General features: G+C 42.7%; 1 protein-coding gene across 1 annotated transcript in view; it reads left to right on the forward strand.

Moving 5' to 3' along the window:
• Positions 1 to 23657, forward strand: part of LOC306974159 (neurexophilin-1-like) — a 75742-nt gene that overhangs the window by 50160 nt on the left and 1925 nt on the right. The window lies entirely within an intron of this gene.

Here is a 23657-nt window from a genome sequence, read left to right on the forward strand (position 1 = left end):
GCTAAAGTTTTTTTCCACACTTTGAACCTTAAGGCTTCAAAAAAAAAAGTTTGGTCATACTGAATATTGTGTCACCTTTTCGCCTTATGTTGCATCTAATTTATCATTTGGAAAAGCCTGTATTATGTTATTAGAGCCCTGAATCTGATATGAAAATGAAAGAATGCTGCGTGACATGCACAAAATGATTCCACTTTTGCTGGTTGTGCACTTGAACAAACGCTTGGTAAATCGAGACAAAAATGTGTTTGAGATTGTTAGCAAATACCTGCTAAAAGCCTAACACACCCGCTCTTTAAAAGCCATTTCTCTATGTTCAAAGCAAGGCCGCAAGTCACAAAATCACAATAGCTATACTTACTAAAAGAAAAAAAAATCCCCCGCATTCTTCAGCCCTTATTCCTACGTGGCCAAAAAATGCACAGGCACGTCCCCTCAGCACACCTAAACCTAAACAGCCCTCCGCGGTCCACTCCCGAGGACCCATCCATCAGCCGCAGCTTACACGGCCATTAGCCGCTCCGCTACGCTGCGCGTTAGCATCTCCGTTAGCGCCGTTTGAGCCTCCATCAAGGCTAGGGGGACGGTTAGAAAAGGAGGAGAGGCTGGGGAGCGGTTAGGAGGAGGGAGCCCGCTGCTTCATGCCCCTTCCTCCCCGGGGTGTGCTTCATGAGACGTGGCCACTCAGACTGAAAACGGCCCCTGAACGCCGGTGTAGCGCCGGCGGGCCGACGCACTGACGTTAGCGTTAGGCGGTAAGCGCGGAGTGTGGAGCCTGGACGGGCCCGGTCTTTTACATTTATGTGCGTGCGCGGGTGATTTTTGTTTTCTTCTCCCTCAAAGGATTTTTTTTTTTTTTTTATGAGTTCTAAACAGCCTGCATTCAAACAGTGTGCGGATTTCTGATGTTTTCTCTTTTGTTCTTGACATTCGAAATGGCAGCTTTGATTTCTTATAAAATATAGAACATTGTGAAAGAGTGGTTCAGGGAGCAAGAGATATCATTTTCATACATGGATTGACCACAGAGCCCAGGTCATAACTCCATCGAGAATCTTTGGGATGTTCTGGATTCTCGATACAAGATCTTGGGATGGCTAACGGGGCAAAGGATCATGGTCTATGTAGTTTCCTTTGCTTTTCCCACTGCAGAGTGACGATGTACGGTAAATAATGTATCATCCATGTTGTAGCTTGCATTGGAGGTCGTATCATTTACCCCTGAGCTCCAGTTGGGTTTGAGTCCTCGTCAGGCCACACGATATGACCATGGCACGACATGAGACTGTGCCTTTTGGCGGCGGGGTCTTCTGCCTCCGTGTGACTGCACAGAGCAGGGCTATAGGGGTAAGGCTTCATGGTTGGAAAAGTACGGTTGCCATGGTTTTGATCATGCGCATATGAAATTGAACCAGGGTTAATTGCATAATTATGTAATTATGTACTCCACATAAGATCCATGATATGAGCACTAAGGTCCTATTCATCTGCAACACTAACCACTATGCGTTAATGGAAACCAGCAATTTGCAAACATGAAATGCCTGTCAAACAGAAAATCATTTAATTTGTCCTATTCTTTTCAAGACCATATGTTATGCTGGATCTAGCCTGGTTATTTTCACTTGTATATAGGTATAATAAGAATACTATAAGTCTAGAAACCTTATCTTTCCCACATGTATTCATTCACATGCTTGGTGTACACGTGTAGCACAAAAGACAACAGAGAGGACTCTCCAAATATGGTCATTTCCAGCAGCAAAAAAGTTGCATATGCATTTTGTGTCCGAGCTCACCAATTGGCTGCCGGGCAGGGGTGACCATGAACCAGGCTTTGCATGTACAGCCTCTTTTTCTTTGTTTTTTGTTTTTTTTTTCAAAATGGGCATCTGTTTGCATTCTTGCAGCCCTATCTCCACTTTAGTAAACTCCAAACCAGGCTTGTACTTTTCTCCCCTTCTAATTTCTGCCTTTGGAACAGTTTTTATCAAAAACTAAACTAGAAATTAGATTTTGTCGCTGAAAGTCAATGTAATCTTGTCCGTTTTTGTGCTTGAAGTGCCTTAAAGGCACTATACAGAGTTTAGAAATGTTAAAATCATGTATTTTCCTCCCCCTACATGTTCTAGCCATGCCCTAATGTGTAGAATGAGCTCAAAAAGTTGATACTTCGGGTCTGAAGTGCCATCATGCACGAGCTTAATATAGAAGGTGCAGTTCCACGTATGACCTGAGGTGGCAGTAATGAGCATAAAATGACCAACTCTTTAAATGTGTACTGAAAACACAAAATTTACGATTATGTCAAAAAAAAATGTAAGTCTCTAGCCCATTCCCATGCGGAATTATGTATTTTGAAAGAAATGGCCAGAATGCTCACTCCAGCCACTATGGAGCAGCTTAAAATAAAAAAGGAAAGAATTCCACACGTGTCCAGCAGAGGGCACTGACATAATAAGAGATCAGGCTTAAACAGCATATTATGGCCCTGTGGTAAACTTACTGCTATCGAGTGTGGAGTGAATGAATACTGACTTTATGTAGCACTTTGAGAAACACAGGGTGATTGGCTAACCCATTGTTATTTATTAGCCCACAGTCCTTTACAATTCTGGGCCGCGACCCGCCGTGGGGACAGAATTTCGGCCCACGACCCAAACGAGTTTGACACCCCTGAGCCACAGCAAAAGTCTCCAACTGATATCTTTCAACGAGCATATATTTTCCCTTTTCAACACCAGTGGCTTAACTTGTGAAAGTGTTTTAGTATAAATAGGAAGTTTACTTCTGGCTGAGCTGGGCCTCCAGCTGTGGGTGTAAACTCTAGCCATATCCATAGTCCAAACAGTGGGGTGGGTTTCTGTCTGGATAACCATGGGTAGGCATGGGCAGGGGGTGCGGTCAATACCAGGGGAAAACAGCAGTCGTGCAGCTGACTTGGTGCATTGCATGCCACTTTTACAGTGATCTCCATCGCACATGCAGTTCATTGTTCAGCCATGAGGGGCAGTACACACTTAGCCTTTAGACCATTTTCGACCACAAGTGTGTAAATGGGAATAGTTTACACTAAAATAGCCAAAACATTCGAAAAACTTCCCATGTGCCGTTCATTTGATGAAAAAGTTGATTTGGTGTTTAGTTCCTCTTTAACCATGTCTTCTGGACACTTCTGGAGAACCGAAATGTCCTCAACTCAATCAACCCATGTCCGGTCCAAGACCAAATCTCTACTACAACTCACACACGTTTAATCCTTTTTTAAAAGAAAAAAAAGAAAAGTGATACTTTTCTAACTCGTATTGCGGGGCCCTAATAGCACAATATAGAACCTTTTAGCTTTTTTTGTTGTTGTATTTATTTCAATATGTGATTTATTACCGCCTGGTTCACCCTGCCATTCTCTTCACAGACGCTGAATAATGCACCCGTTGGTTCGTGCTGTAATTCATGTGGCTGTCATTGATAAAACACTTGTATTATTTGCGGAGTTTGTCTTGACAACAAATCGATGGCTGTTAAATGAATGCACCTATGTGAGAAAATAACACTGCCATGGCGCGCGTCCAGGCTCATATTAAACAGCGAGCCCACTGCATCTTTCATAAAGTCATGATGCCTTTTATTGACTATGGCACGACTATATAAAAACACAAACCATTTTGGCTTTTTCAGTGTTCTCATGAAGCCCATTTACTTCTACACCGCACATAGTTTGGTCACATTGAGGCAATAGCAATTTTTAAACCTCCATATTATCTAAATGAGCTTTGTTCTGTTTCATCCATGTTTCTCGAGTGCGCAAAATGCTCTTTTCCCACCGTTTAGCACTCAAATTGCCTTCACTACAAAGCATGTCTATCTATTTTGGTGGAATATTTTACACAATTCCTAAACTTTTCGGGCCACAATCCCCCAAATCTTCATTTATTGTAGGTCATGCGCTGTAAAAAGTCAAAATTGTATGCATTAATATTGGTTTCATTTTGTTAATTGACCTTGATTCAGAAATTGAAATAATAAGAATAATACTTCATCTATACAAATTGAAGTGTTGGATGCTGAATACATGATGATTTAAAGTGCAACTAAAGACCAACTGTACATATTATGTTTCAAGACTCTTGAAACTCTAGAAACGTCATATGAACAATAAATGTTTTGTTTTTTATCATGTTAGTGTTAACTAATGTATTATGCAACTATATAGTCTAAAAACGTCCAAAAAACATGTTCCCCCTAATGCCTAAAAAGTAAGCCCCGATTTGGATTTGTTTGTATGCCTTATTGTCCCCGTAGGGAAATTCGTCCTCTGCATTTGACCCATCCTTCAATGCCACTGAGGCAACCTGTAAAGAGCAGTGGTCGACGGCAGTGGGGACCCATCTCCATGATGTGGAGCCAGGCTGATGGTCAGAATCACCCGGCTGGAGGATTCACCTATGGCACATGTTTTTAGTGGTAGGGGAAACCGAAGTACCCGGAGGAAACCTACGCAGACACGGGTAGAAAATGCAAACACTCCACAAAGAAAGGCCCCGTCCTGGTGGGAATCGAACCCAGGACCTTCTAGCTGTGAAGCAGAGGCGCTAACCGCTGCGCTACCCATTTATGTCCTGTGGAAGTTTCCGTGAAAGTAAAGGTCCACGTCATGAGCACACCGATCTGAAGAACATATTATTCCCCAATCACACCCAGTGAACTGTAGGTTTTCAGTATTACATCCAGAAAGCATCATTTGCACTTCCGCACTGTAGAGATGTGAGAATGTTCTGTGTTTATCTGACACTGTTCGCTGCACTTTTTCGTGGCGCTGACTGTTAGCCCCTCTCAGTTACCCCCACGGTCCCACCCACTTAGGCAACAATTTCAAACTGCGAGTGTGGGCAGAGTTCTGTCTTTAGTGCCACTTCAAGAACCTCTGTGTCGACGATGGAAAATTCCAGTACGACTAAGAGCTCAGACAAACATTTGTGTATGCTCTTATCTTTAAAGGGGCTAGACGCAAGTTAGCCATTTTATACTCACTACTGCCACCTCAGGTCATATGTGTAACTGCACCTTCTATATTAAGCTCGTGCATGACGGCAATTCGGCCCGAAGTAACACAGTTTTAGTGACAGGTGCAGGATTTTAGAAGCAGTTGTGGTGAACAGGTCTGGGCTTCTACACATTAGGACATTGTTGGAACATGTAGGGGGAGGAAAATACTTAATTTTAACATTTTTAAACTCCGTATAGTCCCTTTAACCTCAAGAGGCTTCATCAGCAAGAAGCAATCTTTAGATTTAGAGGGAAACCCCACCAAGCCTGCTGCTGATAGCTAGTTGCTGACGAAGCCTCTTGAAGTTCAGTTCAATACGGAGGAGTTGGGCTGTGCGTTGTCCATGTGGAAGACGCTCTGTGAAGCAGTGCAATTTGATGAAATATGTTTGAATACACAAATATGAACGTGAAGTTGACCAAATGGATTTTATATTCAGTAGACTAAATTTACATAACATTTTTGTCTAAAACTAAAACTACATTTTCTTCAAAAGACTACGACGAGAACTAATTAAAAACATACTGCCCATGACCCGCACTACAGCGATCCCCTAAGCTGAGCTACATTCTTGTCCAAGCGTCCTCTGTCGAGAAATAAAGCCTGAGACTCGCTAGTTATAAAACATGAAACACCATCCCTGTTCTTTACAAACCTGAATAATACGTCCGTTCACGTAAACCCCAGAAACCGCGGCGATGCATAACCGGCTCGACCCCCTCTCTCATGTGTAGACAGGACATTCTTTATGGCCCATTGTTGCGCTTGTAAAGCCTGTTCTCCTCCATTACTCTGCACTGAAGGTTAATAGCGTACACGTCCAGGGCCGCCGCTTCTCCTGCTTGTACACACCGAGGCTCCTCCACTACCTCGTCTCTCTCACCGGTATCTGCTGCGTCTGTTCAGCGTTCTGTGTTTCACCGCGGCGCTCGATTTTCCAACGCTTGCTCCATCAAAGTGATATCAAAAGTTCACATTGGTTAGCGGGCAAGACCTGCTCGCTACGCCCCCACCAGCCCAAATAAACTTCAACTTAGTGTGTCTTTGCAAAGGATGCAGTTTAGTTTGTATGATTGCTACCATTCAAATTGTTGTCATTGTGCATTTTAGTCAATTGCAGCTAATCTCGCTGCTGTAATGTTGTCATACCCTGACTCCGATGTGATGCAACGGCTCTGAAATTGCAGTAAAACTGTTCAAGACTTGCGTGTCTAGAGGAGTCCTACAAAGCATTTCAATTTCGCTCTCGTGTCCATGAAAAAAACACTTTACCCAACAACCCACTCTACTTTTAAACAATTTTTTCAGACCATATTTATGCTGGCTTCTAATGTAGGTCCAAAGCCAAAGGAAAAGGGTATGGACTCCAAGAAAAGCACCGATCTCATACTGGTATTGGAGCCCATTCATGTCAGGACAAATAACAAATATCGTGTCAGGTATCAATTCCAAATATTCAATACTGAACCGATACCTGTTCTGTTTCTTAACACAACTTCATCTGAATATTCATGTGCATACTGAAGCTTTACATTCAGACCTGAAAGTGTCTTGGGCGTCCATTTCATGTGCAAAGTCTATGGACACACACATATAGGAGCACCTAGAGATCTTGTTGTGCAGCAGGAGTGACCGAGGCGACGCGATACAGCGTTTGGTACATTTAAGTGTCCGTGCAAAAGCTGTCAATGTGTCATTTTTGTCGGGAAACTGCCGTATTTGTCTCTCCAAACTGAATTCTGCCACTAGACTTGCGAGTGAGCCCGCCTGCATTGGCCTGGGTGGCAGGTGTCGAGAGGTTGCATATCTGTCAAGTGTCCCGTTTTGGCCGGGAAACGACTGTATTTTACCCTATCTTGGAGCTTGGTTGTGGTGATGGGGCGGCTCGCAAATCCCAAACTTAACAGGTGTGGTCCGAGCGTGAACAGAACTTCTGGGAAAATTCGCGCCCCGTCAACCAGTCTGGAGCTTTCCCCAAAGGTGACGTAGGAGGATTAGCTTCTTGAGCTTTTGATGCAATTTTGACACAATTTTGAAACAATTTTGAAACAATTTTGACACAATTTTGACGCAATTTCAACGGTTCAGACGCGTTAGGTCTGAATGCAGCGTTACACTTAGCATTAGCATTGGCAGCAGTGCTAATGCTAGCGTCAACAAATCAAGGCTGGGACAGAAACTATTATAATGTTTAATATAATAATGCCCTCTACGATGGTGTTTATGAAATACTGTTATAGAATTACTGACAAAATATTCTTTAATGATTCTATCACTTTAAGTTGGAGGTTGCAATGTAACCGACAGCCTGTGTCATGAAGGCTGAGGATATGTGAGCTTTTGGAGTGTTTTTTCCATTTGGCTTATTAATAGAAAAAAAAACATCTAAACCATTTCTTTATTGGAAAGTTTGTGTGAATCTTAAACAGGCAGAAGATCTCAGTCATTTTACAGTATGGGGTGGTTTCTTACGATATGGATATGGCATCGCCTAACATTGTGAGGATTTGGCGATATGTACAGCCGTAGTACAGTAGCTGGTTGCACAGTTACAGACGGCAACACGGCGGGAATGGGAATCACAGCTGGTCACTCTTAGCCGTTTTCTGACGGACTAAACATATTTATCACACATCAATACAGTCAAGCCAATATCAGGTCAATGTGGATGTTTTTTCAGATTGTTTGTTGAAAAAGCTAGGGGAAAACATGGCACTTAGGCTAGCATTAGCATATGTAGCGGGAAGTTAATGTTAGCTTCCTGGTCAGTGTTCTCCGTTATTTCTGTATTTATTTCCACGTTCATGTGGTCCTCTGGAACTGGGGAAAACAACTGAGGAACTCGGGTCAAAACAAACTTCCGACGGTCCTGACTGCGGAAATCAGCTGACTTGATCTTTTATCGTCCAATGTGAGCTTTTTAGTTAAACAGTGCTACTTTTTTTTTGTTTAGTTTAAGCTGTCGTCATACCCGACATCAATGCTAGTAAAAAGTTAATCTACTTAATATTTTTTAAAACTCACAAACTACTGTTTAGCTTTTGAGGGGCTAACAACAACAGCTTAAAGCTAAGCGCTAATCAGTGATAAAAGACCGTTTTAATTCAGCAATTCCAAAGAGGCTGAAAGATATATCGGATCTTATTGATATCGAGTTATGAAGATTCAAGATATTAATATTGAAAAAGCAACAATATATCATTATTGAATTGATATCGAGATATAAACATTCAAAACATTAAAATCGAAAAAGCAAGATACAATGATATAGATTTAAATCAATGAAACTGCACTCGTTTTTGTCTTCCTGAAAAATGCTTGGTTTTAACCTAACTCATAGTTATATCGTAGCGTATCGATATCGAGATATCTGAGATGAATATCGAGACATGACATTTTGTCCATATCATTCAGCCCCTCTGTATCTATAGAAGAAAAGATAATTGAATCTTTTCTTCTATAGATACAGACGGTAGGGCTGAACGATACTGCAATGGTTCGCAAATACAAAATCCCTAACCTGGAAATCACAGGTGGGTAATTTCTGCTCCTCTGCCACATTCACAGATCTTGTTACATCAAATTAAATTCCGCGCTCGGTGTAATTTGATTTATTGTCCCCCCTCGCTCAGCTGTTGGCAATTACACAGCGCGTCAATAACACCTGTGTTTAGCAAGACAGACAAGTTAATTACATGGGACAAATTAGACTTATGTGCGTGAAAATCCAAATTCCTTCGCTCGGGGTGATTCCACTTGTCGCTAGCTCCTGCGGCTCTGTTGTCAAACCGCCGGCGAGCTGTGATTCCAAATAAATGGTCAAAAAAAAAAAAATGGAGGCTATTGTTGTAACTTGATAATGGGAAGTATTTGGCCAGATTCCAAATCCATTCTCCCATCAAGTCATAGGATTTTCCACCGTAGGCCGCGGGGACAATGGCGCGGCAAATTCCGTACACTGGGCAATTTACTGCAGTCCGTCCACAATAGAAGCACGGGCTTTTTCTTATTTTTAAATACTTAACGTTTTAGACAGACTGCCATTTTGGAAAGCCTGGTCAGCCAGCTCTTTTGCTATTGCATTAGTACAATCTGGAGAAATGTACTCTCGGTACTCTCGTCAGAAGCAACATGGCGGCTTACGCAAGTGCAAAGACAGATGGTTGGAAGACGAGAGAATCCGTGAGCAGAACAAGGGAGTGTTTTAGAGATAAATGACAGTGACAGGCTCAATAGAGCTCAGGATCAATGCATCATGGGATTTTAAGGCAAGACAAAACTAAATTTGCGACAAATTTAGTCAGCTTTGCATGTATAATACTTATTAGTATCATATTTAATCAAGGTCCTCTTCTTCATGTTTCTTCTCCCACATGAATGAAGCTCAAGGCTGTTCCTTTGGCAGAGAATGTAAATGATATTTCAAACTCATTGGAGGTTTGGATGATTTTAGTCTCTTATTTTCAGTTTTATTTAGTCATGTTTTAGTCAACGAAAATATCTAGTCTCTTCTTTTCAGTTTTATTTAGTCATGTTTTGGTCAACGAAAATATCTGGGCATTTTAGTCACAGTTTTTAGTCTTGCAAAAATATTACTTTGACTAAAATTGACACCAAATGTGCGCTCGTAGGTACTCACCTATTGTGCCATATGTTGCCAAGTTTGCTAAAGAAAAGTCCAACATTCCCCCTCTCCTTAAGTGTCCCAAAGACTCTGGACCAGACCAGGTTAGCACTGAAGGCACTGCAGCCTCTTAAATCCAGCCCGCTGCACGCCTTCACATCCCAACATCAATGCACTGGTTCCATGTAAACAGCCGCGGCCCATGACAAAACAGCGCAGTTAAGCTACGGTTAGCTTACATGCTAACTGTAGCTGTGTGTGCAGTGCATCCACACGCAGCTGATGTCACCTTGTCAACAAGAGGGCGGGTCCTGCAGCTCCGCGGGCTGTTTCAGTGGCAGGATTAGCTGATAGACCAGATGACCACGTTATCGAGTCTGACCTTTAGTGATATCGCTGTTGGTCATATCAAACGTGACAGGCTGCTACGAAATATATTTGAATGCTGTTCTTGTCAATGCTGCCAAAGTTAATGCACTGATCGTAAGGTGGATCATTTAATTGTTTAATTAACTCAGGAAGGAATGTTTACATCCCAAGTCAGCATATTGCACTGAATGGGGGTAGGCACATATACTGTAAGCTTCAGCCTACTCCTTTTGATATTCCATACTGTACTGTTGAATTGAATTTTGAAATGAAAAAAAGGAATGTAAACTGCTAACTAAAATAAATCCTAAATAATTTGACACATTTTTCATATGTGCATGTAATTGTAACGTAATTCGTCATATGCATATATTTTTCGGATCACACGAAAGCACAAAATTCATACAACCTGGAGGGAGGCAGTTGTGCGCTGAATACCAAAATGTGCTGCTCAATACAGCTTCATTTACATTTTAGAATTTACAGGGACTATACGGAGTTTAAAACTGTTAAAATTAAGTATTTTCCTCCTGAGCTCAGACCTGTTCACCACAATTGCCTCTAAAATCCTGCACTGTCACTCAAAAAGTTGTTGCTTTGCGTGCGAAGTGCCGTCATGCACGAGCTTAATATAGAGATTGCAGATGCGTGTAAGACCTGAGGTGGCAGTAGTGAGCATAAAATGACCCACTTGCATCTAGTCTCTTTAAGACAAAACATTATACACATTTTAATTTTGGCTTTCAACTCTGGCACATTTGATTTGAAACTGTCTTGTGCCGCTCCGTACTTGCTCAGCCCCCAATATTTTGGTCCAAACATACATTTTAACTTAGACTACATTGAACCCTGTAATTCTGTGCTTTATTTGTTGCAAGATTAAATACGTAAAAGGTAAAGAAATGTGACAGAAGTGTGACCTGTGAGTTCAGTAAGATTATTTTACCAGCATTTTTATGTAGATTATTTACGTATTCATGAGGCTAAAGTGCACCAGAATGCAGGAAATTGCATGCATTTGGTTAAAATGAAATCCAATCGAGCAAAACATTATGCCTTTACTTGGCGCATAAGTTCGTGACAGGCGAATGTCAGCAAAACCTTTCCCCGGCTGTTTTGATCTTTTCTGTCTTATTGTTATGAATATGAAACTGGTATGTCATGATTAAAGGAACAGGCCGCCATTTTTCCATACTGAGATATGTTCTTACCTGAGCTTAGACGAGTTGATGCGTACCTGTCTGGTCTTTGTGCGTGCCCTGAGTCACGCAAAACGACCAAAGATGTAATTAGCATTTGGCCTCTCCCAATGTATTCCTATGGCTCCAAACGGGGGTGAAGTTGAAAGCTACCACGCTCTTCCACAGGCACGAACAAAGACCAGACAGGTACACATCAACTCGTCCAAATTCAGGTAAGAACATCTCTCAGTATGGAAAAATTGTGGCCTGTTCCTTTAAGTACTGCAATGTATTCCTTTGATGCTAGGGAAGTAACTGTATTCTAAAAACCATCAAACAAACTTTACCAGAATACAGTTCCCCAAAATGAGTACATTTTGAGACACTTTTGTATCGCTTCTCCGCGGTTTGTCACACTGATTGGGTTCATGAAGATCCCCTTGAATCATCATGCTTCAAGGAGGAGGAGATGGAGAGGTTGTGGAGGCCCATGCATCTACTGCTGTGGTGGAAATCGACAGGCGAGCTAAAAAACGCGGGACGATACGGAGAAAAGTGCGGTGTTTGGTTTTGTTTCCTGCTGCGACTGGCTGACCACACTGAATATTCAATCTGTGGTCGAATATTAGTTGTATCACTGCCACATTAGCCTTGTTTTGTTTTACAGTCAATTGGGTCTGACCTCTGCGTAAAAAAAAACCTGCCCCAAGTGCCATTGATTAACGCCGCTGCGCTCCTGGCTGGGTTATTTACGCATTAGCGCGGTGCAAATAATGATAAGTGGGCTGCGTTCACGAGCGCAACACATCCAAACAGGCTCCTGAATCGGGCTAATCTCGGCTCGTTAGCGCTAATGAGAGCCTGATTGAGCGGCTGCGGAGACATTTGCATAGACTCCTAATGAACACATGGGGAAATTAAAAACGCTTCGGATTATGAATGGATTTTTGTTTTGTTTTTCGTATTAACCGCGAGAAGCAACAGGGGCGGCGGGAGATAATGTTAAATCAATTGGCAATCAGTGCGGGTTCTCCCCGTGTAGGTGGGTGTCCTCGAGGTTTGTCGAGGTTCCCCCATCATGCGCAGAAAACATGCACAGGAGAGGCCGGTCATCCAGTCACTTATGCTTGACAAAGATCCTCGTGAAATATGTGGGGAAAGGGCAGTGCTGGACTCGATAATGCTATGATAAGTGCTGGATCGGGAGATTCGGGAGTTTTCCCGGTGGGCCGACGTACTTTTGGGCCAGTCAGATCGAGATAAGGCCCGTTATACCTTACATCGGCCCACAATTAGCGGGAGAAGCCATGAGAATCTCTATCATGACATAGATGCAATTACAATTCCTCCAATCGAGGGATGAGACCTCTGGTGGCGCTTTCTTGAGTTATGGTTCACAGATAATCTCGTATAATGAGCAATAATAATAATAATAATAATAATGCATTGGTTTTATTTAGCTTTTATTTAGTTTCTGGACACTCAAAGACGTTTACATTGCACTATTCGTTCACTCCATACTCGGTGGTGGTAAGCTACTATTGTAGCCACAGCTGCCCTGGGGTAGACTGACGGAAGCGAGGCAACCAGTCTGCGCCATCGGCCCCTCCGACCATCACTCACTCACTCACTACATTCGCTAGGCTTCCTGGTGTTACCAAACGGTCTCCCATTCAAGTACCGACCAGACCCTTCCCTGCTTGGCTTCCAAGGTCTGACGGGATTGTGCATGAGTGTTATGGGCCTCTGGGACATAACACTCATGCCTCTCACATTGCGAATATAAGAGGAAATAGTTTATTGTACCCACAGAACCGTAGGCCGCTATTTTTTACACATTTTAGACAAATGTTTGCAAAGAAGTGCAAGTCCGGTCTTGACCCAAAAGTCCCGGGCGGATTTCCAGTCCATCCCTGGGAAATGGGTCTGGCTTTTGAGTGGACGGCTGACCAGGCTACTCAAAGATGTGCTTAAAAGGTTATTCCTCCAGCAATAGCTAAAGGTCACCTTCAAATACTGGACACACTTTCCATTTGATCTCATCACAACCGACATATCACTGTTGTCTTTGCTCTCAGGTGGACTGGACATCACTGAGGTCCTGTCTGGCTCACGTCCATCTTTAAAACTATGTTGGGTCTCACTCTTACATACTGTATCTGAAGTCCCCTCCAGGTACAACACTAGATCGTCACAGCTTCATCTCCTTTCGCTCTGCTGCAGCTGCTAATGATCGGAATTCTCTGGAATCACTCCCTGCTTTCAAACACGGGCTCAAGAACATTTTTAACGGCTCGTGCAAATGTTTTATCGGTGAATGATTTTCATTTCCTGGGTAAACTGTAACTAGATGATACATTTGTTTGTTCTGTATCCCCTTCCTGCGCACATTCAGTCCAACTTTGTAAAAAAAAATAATGCATTCTTAATATTTTGCCTGATGTAAGTAGTGAAGCCTTGTAACACTTTTTTAGCAAAAAAGTGTGGTACGCTTCGAAGTCTCTGAGCTGTTTCATTCTGTTTGAACACTGACCTCTTGTGGACAAACTTTATTATTGTGACTTCTCATAAACACGACTGAAGCACCAACACAATCACGTGGAAGAGAAGTTTCAAACAGACATGTGGAGGTTTTATTATTTGCAGCCTGATATTGATGTTTGAAAGATCAAATCAATCATAGGACGATAAATAAGAGTCATTTTCTTTGTAACGTTGGTCTGTGCTTCACGGAGCTCCAGTGGGCGGGGCCTCAGTCACCTGCGGCTCTGCATTCAGTCAGAGCTCATTTTGGCACTATTTGCTGTAGATGTCGCTCCTTATGTCTCCCTCGCCTGATCAGCTCCATGCCTGTTTTTGTATCAGTTCAAAAGCAGGAAGAAGAACATATATAACACATAAAATGTATTTAGGCCTACAGCCACGCGGTTAAATGGGAAATGTTTGAAATACAGCACATTTATTTATCTATCACTAATGATTTACATTACTATATGGACGAGGAAACATCTGTTGTTTAGCAGCTCCGTGAGACGCTCTGAGCAGATTACCCGCTATAAGACATGAGCAACTCACAGACTGAAGCAGTTTTTCGAGACAGTCACGTGACCAGATGTTACTGAACGAGGCTCCGACGCAGTGTTTTTGAAGCATCTGCTTTAGGAAGAGCGATACAAGCTCAGGAGCGTCGATTTTTTTAGCCATCTCTAAAAATGAGGGAAGTCGATTGGCAGATGAAATATGGGTCAAACGCAAATTGTTTGTTTCTGTTCAAAAGCAGGACTGTAAGGAACTTAACTTATTAACCACTAGAAAAACATTTTCTTAAGGTATCTGCTCAGATTGAATTGAAAAACTTTTATGTCATTATACAATGACAGGAATTCAAAGCAAACGCCCCAGATCCCAGACATCTTTGTAAAGAATTGGAAAAGCGTTTATTCGGGAAAATCATGCACGAGTGGAACCTGCAAGTTCACGTAAAAAGCCACCCTCCCAAAACAAGAGTTATTCTTTAGCTTGTGTAGTGTTGAAGGTCATTGAAGGATGGGACAAACGCAGCTGACATCTTCTTTGCTCAGACACACTTATTTATGGTTTGAAGGGCCAAAATAAAAACATCTATTCGTGCAAAACAGTGAACTCATGGAGCAGGATGTGAACCCGTTATCTGCATGTCTGTTTCGGAACTCTCTGAATATTGTCATCTCCCCCGAGGTTGAGAGCACAGACAGTTCACCCGAGATCAGAGCACTGAAGAGCAGCAACAATAAGACGCATATTCCTGACGGGGGGATTTCGCCTGCTGATCCACTTTTTATTGCGACAGAGAGTCCCATTCCAGAGAAATGCGACACATTCCGGAAACATATGAAAATATCAGCCGCCTGTGATTCTTATTAGAGGCGCCTGACTTGAATAAAACAGTCCATTAGGCGCGGGATTTATGAGCTGCGTGGTTTTGCACAAACAACTCCTTAAGCGCCGTCCCGTCCAGGTATTAATTTCAATAGACTTTGTGCTGTAAGTGGCGGTAAAAAAGACACTATTATTCACACGGGGCTGTCCTGGCGTCACTGCTGCAGCATCGGTTCAAAACTACAGACAGTTAGGTTGTTGTACGATATGATTCGAGTGCTGAAATGCTCTCAGTGAGTTGGGTGATGATGTCTGGACTGGAAAAACAAAGACGAAAACCACATTTGCCTCGTTCACGCACGCTCTGACCGATCCTGTTGACTTTGGCCGTTGCTGAAACGCTCCGGTCTGAACTTACTGGAGATGATGGTGTCGCAAAGCTGTTCTCGCTAGCCTCACGAGACCGCGCTGCGCTCAATGTGTGCGCTTCACGCCACTATGAATTTGCTAGCATGCCGTTATTTGTCAAAGGCATCTAGAAATGAGGAAATGAATTATTTGCCTTTGAATAGAAGATGATCAAAACTTTTTCTAGTGGAACAAGCATTGTGAAAAAAGCCTACTCTTAAATTCATAGCTATCTTCTTCTTGCTATGTAAAAGTGTGTTTTCTCTGTTCTATAATGTGTCATTCCCTTTAGTGCAGGGGTGTCAAACATACGGCCCTCTGGCCCCTGCCCTGTAGAGCGTAAATTCCTGAGTATGTAAAAAAAAGTACGTCTCCAGCCAATTCCTGTGCAGAGTTATGAATTTTTAAAGAATAACCAGAATGCATATTCTAGCCACTAGGGGGCATTCAATTTAAAAAAGGAAATAATTCCACTCATGTCCAGCAGAGGGCACTGACAAAATAAGAACTCAGGATATGATAACACATTATTGCCACGTGGTAACACAGGCTTGTGAAGTGCAATACAAGTGTAAGCTGTTGAAGCGACAGCCAAGTTGGGGCTTTGACCAAATCACAGCTTATAATTATTCATTTATTGGAATTTTTTTCTCTAATAAATGCGGCCCACGACCCGCCACGACACCCCTGTTTTAGTGCCTGCAGAGGGCCAGTTCAAAATTGTGGCAGTCACTCCTTACTGTCATTTTCTTAACTTAGAGTTTTGGGTTATACAACGTAATATACCAATGTTGAGGTATCCACATTTATACACCTGGATCACTAAACCATGTAAACGCAGCATCCTGGTTTCTGACCACTGCTGACGTACTGAGCATGTGCGAACGGCATGAGCAGAAAGTTTCTTACAGTTCACTAGCAAGGACCACGCCACAACAAAGTGCAGTTCAGATTTTATTCACATAAGGACATAGTGTGGAGTGAAACTGGGCGAGACTGTGGGTGGGGGCTCCGTTTCGGATGAACCCAGCTCTTCGCGACCCCTCCCTTCTGAGGAGTAGAATCATTGCTGAAATGGAACAGACATGAAGGGAGGGATGGAGGGATGGGTCGACAGCTTCAAACAAACTGAGATGACGAGGCTTGGCTTGGTATATAATGGCTCGTGAGTTATTAGAGGCGTGGTTAGGTGAGCAAAGTGTGATAGATTGAGGCATAGTCCTGCTCCCAAACCTAGTCAATAAATATTGACTCCATTAATTGTAGCTGGTACCTTAGGTTTTTTAAAACCCCTTTGTAGCTCATAAAACGGATCAAAACACTGCAGTAAACTTTACTAAACAGTGACTTTTTCGCCCTGATGGATATAGAGCAGTGGCTATTCTCGCTGTGACAACGCTCTATGTTTTTTAAGCGCTTCATTAGTTAATTATTGTCAGGTTTAGAGAAAGCATGTGTTAGCAGCAAGATCAAGACAAGGACAAGATTGCGGCCGAAATGAGCTTTCTTTGCATGAGCTTTTCTTTTTCATGATCGGGTGAGGAGCTCAGTTACCCGGGAGGAGCTCGGAGTAGAGTTGCTGCTCCTTCACGTCGAAAGCAGCCAGCTGAGGTGTCTAGGGCATCTTTTCCGGATACCTCCAGGCATGTCCTATTGGCACAGGGCCTTGTGGAAGGCCCAGGGGGCGGATGTCTCCAAGCTGGGCTGGTGTTGCCTCGGGGTCCCTCCAGAACAGCTGGTGGAGGTGTGCGTGGATCAGGAAGTCTGGGCATCTCTGCTCAGACTGCTGCCTCCACGACCCGGCCCCGGACAAAGCGGAAGAAAATGGATGGATGTGTTAGCAGCATCACTAAAGTGTTTGGCTCCTCACCGTGTTTGTCACTAGCCCCACCCCCTCTCCGGAACCTAAATATGCCAGGAGACTGTAGTTGCTCATGTAAACAGGGGTATGAGTATCCTGGTTTCTCGGACGCATGTAAACATCACATCCAGAATAGGACCAATAACCAGGATACTCGAGAAAGTTAGGAATGAGTTTGTACCATAACATTTTGGCTTCCTCTTCCATTCTTTAATGGCCTTTACTGTTTATAAGCATCAACTGTGCAGGATATTTTCCACTCTAAAATATTTTCCCCCCAACTTTCTCTGCTTTGCATAAACACACTTGTGTATTCCACCGGGCGAGTGCGGCAGTGATGGGAGCACACGCCGAAGCCCCTGCGCCTGGGGGAGACCAACTGTCCGCCTGGCTCCTCCTCAGAGCGCCCAGGCAATGTTTACAGGTGCGCGCTCCCTCCGGTGAGCTCGGTACAGCTGGCATCTCACAAAACTGGCCCCGGGGCCCCTCCACCGGCTCCAGACTGGCCACCTTCACCGTGGCAGGCTGCACGGGGCCCGCAGATAAACACATCCGGGGAGAGGGAGAGAGCACAATGGAGGGCTGAAGTGAGCAGCGAGTGAGGGGGAACATTGTCTCGATAAGTTTACTGTTTTTTGTCAAGTTTAATGTTTGTATGGACCCAGTTTTCCCTCGTTTTGACTTTTCTGGCGATGTTTATTAGTCACTTCCTTATTGGACAGGAAGTGACATACGTAGAGGTAAACATGCTCAAACTGTGCTGACCCTGTTTTACCAATGAGAAATTTGTGACTGTATTTTCCGGACTATAAGCCGCACTTCTTTTCATAGTTTGGCAGGGGGTGCAACTTATACTCAGGTGCGACCTATATATCAAAATATATCATTTCACGTGTTTGTTATTTTCACACTGACAGCCGCTAGAGGGCGCTCTAGGCTTGTGCATCAGTGTCTGCTAAGACTGAACGGCCACTGCTAGAGGAGCGAGTTCGCAAATGTTTCAGACTTATACTCTGGTGCGACTTACATATGTTTTTTTCTTCTTCATTATGCATTTTTTGGCTGGTGCGACTTATACTCCGGAGTGATTTATAGTCCAGAAAACATGGTGTACGGAGCTATCCTACTATCGATTTCACGAATAACATTAAAAACATTCTTTCCCCCCCAACTTTTCTTCATTAAATTGCCACTCTCCACAGATATTGTCCATCAAACCAAGTTATTGTTACAAAAGGATTCAAACATTTTTGTCTTTCTGACTCGGCACCTACCACCCCAGATAGGGAACCATTGCGTTAAAGTACATGATGATGCAGAGAGTAGGAGCGATAGTTGTTGTTTTCTTGTTTGGTGGAAGGTAAGCAATCAGCTGATGCATCCAGGCGTGCAATATTTCAATCACAACACGAGGGAAGCATTGATCTGTCTGTAGACAAAAATCATATAGAACTATTACTATTTATTTAGTGCATTCACCTTGCCCACCACAGATGATGATGTGGTGAGTGATTGGCACATGTGGCAGAGATATTTTCTACTTTTTAAAGGAACAGGCCACCCTTTTTACATACTGAGATATGTTCTTACCTTATCTTAGACGAGTTGATGCGTACCTGTCTGGTCTTTATGTGTGCGCTCAGTCACGCAAATGTTGTTAGCATTTTCATTAGCACATAGCACTCCCAGCATAGGTTTAGCTCCTAACTGGGGTGAAGTTAGAAGCTACCAAGCTGTTCCATGTTTCCCCTATTTAAATACAATTGGACGCCTGGAGTAGAAGAAGAAGAAGATCTTTATTTATATAGCGCTTTTCACAGACATAGTCACAAAGCGCTTTACATGAGACAATTGTACACTCACTCCATACTCGGTGGTGGTAAACTACGTTTGTAGCTTCAGTTTCCCCTGAGGGAGACTGACAGAAGCGCTGTCGCGACTGCACACGTCTGCGCCAGCGGTCCCTCTGACCACCACCATACATTCACTCACACACATCATTCATCCTGGCCTATTGTACATGTTTTTAGTGGTAGGGGAAGCCGAAGTACCTGGAGGAAACCTACGCAGACAAGGGGAGAACGTGCAAACTCCACACAGAAAGGCCCCGTCCAAGTGGGTTCGAGTACTTCGAAGTCTGCGCAGTAATATCGTCGAAGTACTCCAGGTGTTATTCCGCCTATACCATAGCTATACCTGTGCAGGAAGCGGCTAAATGCTAACGACATTTGCGTGACTGAGCGCACGCGTAAAGACCAGACAGTTACACATCAACTCATCTAAGCTAAGAACATATCTCAGTATGTAAAAACAGAGGCCTATTCCTATAAATTTTTAAATGTAGGCCTTTTAATTATTTGGAAGACTTATGGACTTAAGCATACTTAAGGTGAAACTTTTTTTTTTTCTTTTTTTTTATGCGGTGGCCAATGTAGCTACCTTATCTTCTTAGTTTTCACATCAAAGTGGAAAATAGACCGATGAGACCTCACCCTTTTACAATGCTTTTTATATGACGTTTTGTTGAGTAAGGCAGTTTTTTGAGTTTACCAGGAAATAACTAAAGTTCCTCGTCTTTCACACACATACAGTATTCATTCATACATATTGGCATGTATGTAAGGCAAGTCAGATGATGCTGTAATCCGAACATGGTCATTTCCTTTGACTGCAGTGGCAATACACACTAGATGTTACACTTTTATCGGCCGTCTGAGCCAGTAAATTGATGTCTCTATGGTACGTAATGGTGCACTCAAAACATATGATCTCAGCGGCATCTATTTGCCGATACACCTCCATACGTACTTTTACATTTACAGAGAAGAACTTTTAAGTAACATCAACTTGCAGCTCCATCTTCCACAACTGCCGTTTTCCCCCGCTGGCGTGGCTTTGACCTGGAGTGCATAATTGTGCTCAGGCAGAATCTGCAAATGGAAGCAGTTGAGATTGTTTTTTTCCCCCCGATGTGAACCGCTCTCCACTTTAATCACCGCTGCTTCGCTTTAGCCTCCGAGTCGGTCGGCACGAGATGACGAGCTCCTGATGGCTTCTCTCAAACGCCGCAGAGCACATGAAACAAGCGGAATGCTATAGAGTTAAGATATCAGCGGGTCGATCGGCTTTAAGAAATCAACAGGCTGCAGATAAGAGTGTCCAAGGTGTTAGCATGGCCATAGTGTCATTCCATTCATTTTCAGTCATTGGTTGTAGTATTTCACAATCTTTGAAAGTCCAAGACAAACATTTATGCTCGAACCTTCCACTGCTTTGAACGATGGGTCAAATGCACAATATGATTTTTCCCACACAGCCAGCAATTTTCTTAGACTCGCCTCATTCTTTGACAATTTTTAAGTAATTCCAACAACCGCCCATTCTTCCTGAAGAACTGACCTCCTGGGATTTAACTTTACTGAGGTATAAAGGAGTTCGAACCCGCCTGCAGCCGAGCCCGGTGTTTTTAATAATCCTAATCCCGAAAGAAAAGGGTATTTCCAGATCATATTCATAAGCAGAGCATTATCAGAGCGGCTCCGTGGTGTAATCCTTTTTTATAACCACACACACGCCGGCGTTCGGCAGCTCACCTGTTTGAATAGGGGATGATTGCTGAGTGCTTTACCCAGTCGAGTGCTCTCACTGCTGGATAAAGATAGACCGAGCCACTCCAGCCTGTTTCAACACCGCGAGTATTCGCCATTCACCGTCTCAGCGGGGGGAGACGGAGAGGAGTTGGCAAAAGAGCGGTAAATATATACGGTTTTGTGGGTCAAAGAAATGTTTCATCTCGCACGTAAAGCCATACTGCGTAACATTCCACCAAACAACAAATGCAAGCCATATTTTTCTTTTTTTTAAATAACCGTTATTTATTTATTTGCTTGTTTTTGTTGATTAAAGTGCTGTTCTTAAGTGTGAGTGGGCAGTTGGTTGTTCATTTGAAAACCTTTTCATTCTAAGTTTCATTTCTTTATTCAATAGTACAACTATTGCGTCACATACTAAAATTAACCACTTCTATCTATTCTTAAAAGGGTTGTATTATGTAAAAATCCCCCTTTTTGGAGTTTTTGAGTTATAAAGCCGCTCCATCATCAAAAACATGTACCCGGTTCAGTGTCTTATCGCAAAGGTCTATCTTTTTTTTCTTCGACTGCTAAAATGCTTTGATATGTGTTTCCTCGATTTTCTTGTGAAATAGATAAAACATGAAAGTGTTCTCTGCATATTTTAAAATCCGTGAACCATCGCTGAACCCACTCTGATGTATTTTGCGCTCAAACCGATTTTATCTCAACGCCATCAATTTGTTAGCATGTGGCTTGTTAAAAATGGAGGCTCATATATAGTCTTTTGCATGTTTATAACCCCCTGCTGCCAGCAGAGGGAACTCGAACCACCTCTTTGAGACGCAAACCAATAACGGGCCGCACAGTGCGAATTTTGTGACACAAATCTGTTTTTATTTTATTTTAATTGAAGACATTTGATTAGCTGAAAATGAGCAATTTCAGTTCACTTTTGCCAATTCAATTTCATATAAATTATTTTTGCAGTAACCTATGAAGATTATATTTTGTACACTTTATTACATTGATGACGTTGATATACAGTGAGAATTTCATGAGAAAATCTTGTATCATTTTAAAGATTTTACAATTGAACTGAATATCGGCCAGTTCAGTTATAGCGACCGTCTTGTTTCATCAATGAAAAAAACATATGTACATATTTTGCTTATTTTTAAACCTATAAGGCCAAGATTTCATTTGAGGTGATGTAATGTCAAACTACAGCCACAGTGCAAATTTCATGCAACACTTTTAATAGGACAGATGAAAATGTGACTTATAACTTAAACATTCTCAGGGTTTTCTTCAATAAAAAGCAAACAAAGGCAAATAAACCCCGAACATGTCAGAACAACATCAGTGATTTCTAGGCCCCTTTTCAGAATTTTCTACTAGAATACCCATGTTATAAAGATTTTAGGTCCAAAAGCAGTCTTACAAGCCCCAATTATACACAATATGTCCACTTTAACATTGCAGCTGCTCAGAAACACTGCCGTCCTACTCTTGTGATTGGTAGCACAACCTCATTTTCATCCAATCGATACGGGGGGCCAACCTGCGAAATGCAAAAACCTCGGCAAGACGGATCTGCTGTCACTTTGCACAGCAGGAATCGGGCCGTCAATGTCAACCACCTCCAGTGGTCCCCCGTAAGAACGCAATTCCACTCATCTGCGCTAAAAAGTGAAAACCCTCGGCTCCATCAATCATCGGGTCAAGGAGCATTTAGTTAATGCTGAGGTTTTTACACACTCCACTGTAAATGGAGAAAGTGGGCGAAATAAGTATCAGCCGGGCCACCGTTTCACCTGCGTCATGTCACATTACACATTTTTCGGATTTCTATGTTTTGACATATTTGCATGTGTTGGTTGGTACTAGTATCTGCTGAAATGTTTGGTCTGTTCGCTGAATGCAGAATTGTTTGAAATACTTGGGCTCAGCATATTGATCCTCAGTCCTGGTTTAATCTCAGCTCAGATTCCAGATTTAATTGTGATGAAGTCCCTTTGGTTCATGGCTTGGTCTCAGTTTAGATTTGGGTTGTGTTGTGTGTGTTGGTTCCACAGCCAATTATTCCCCAGATCAATTTCAGTTTGCGGCCAGCGCCACCTTTATAAGAGCTCCTAAATCAAATTCATAACCATTCTTACGCAAAGTGGCTTCAATCTGAATGACCGGGTCGCGTTCATCCAACCTAGACGTCAATGATACGCAACAAATCAACAAGTCTTTCATTCTGCGGTAGAAGACGGGAAAAGGAACACTTTCTTGTCATTCAAAATTCTGAATAAAGTCCATGTCAGTGAAGCCGCTCGCTTAACTATCCCAAACGCGATAACCCAAACTACCTGGGTGTCTTCCTTCTGGAAATGATCAGGTTACAGATTTGTCATCTCTTTTGGCTTGGCACAGTCTGTTCAGGCCTCTGGTGCTGCACAAGGCCATCGGGCTTGAAACCACTTCTGTTTGACGAAGAGGAGATAATGTGAGAAATACTGTATGCTGTGACCTAGTTTGGTATGACACTGAGGACAGAAGAACCTATTGATCAGCTCTACCTCACTGGAGTCGCAGCGGATTGATTGTGCAGTTATTATATATTAACAACTAAGGGAAAATCAATGTTTTACTGGCACGATGGATAATGCGTGTAATTGACATATAAATTATTCACGCCTATACTAACAAAGATCAAGGGCAGTTGGCCATGGGAAATGTTCAACTC

This window comes from Gobius niger (assembly GCF_951799975.1).
Source record: "Gobius niger genome assembly, chromosome: 14".
Classification (NCBI taxonomy): domain Eukaryota; kingdom Metazoa; phylum Chordata; class Actinopteri; order Gobiiformes; family Gobiidae; genus Gobius; species Gobius niger.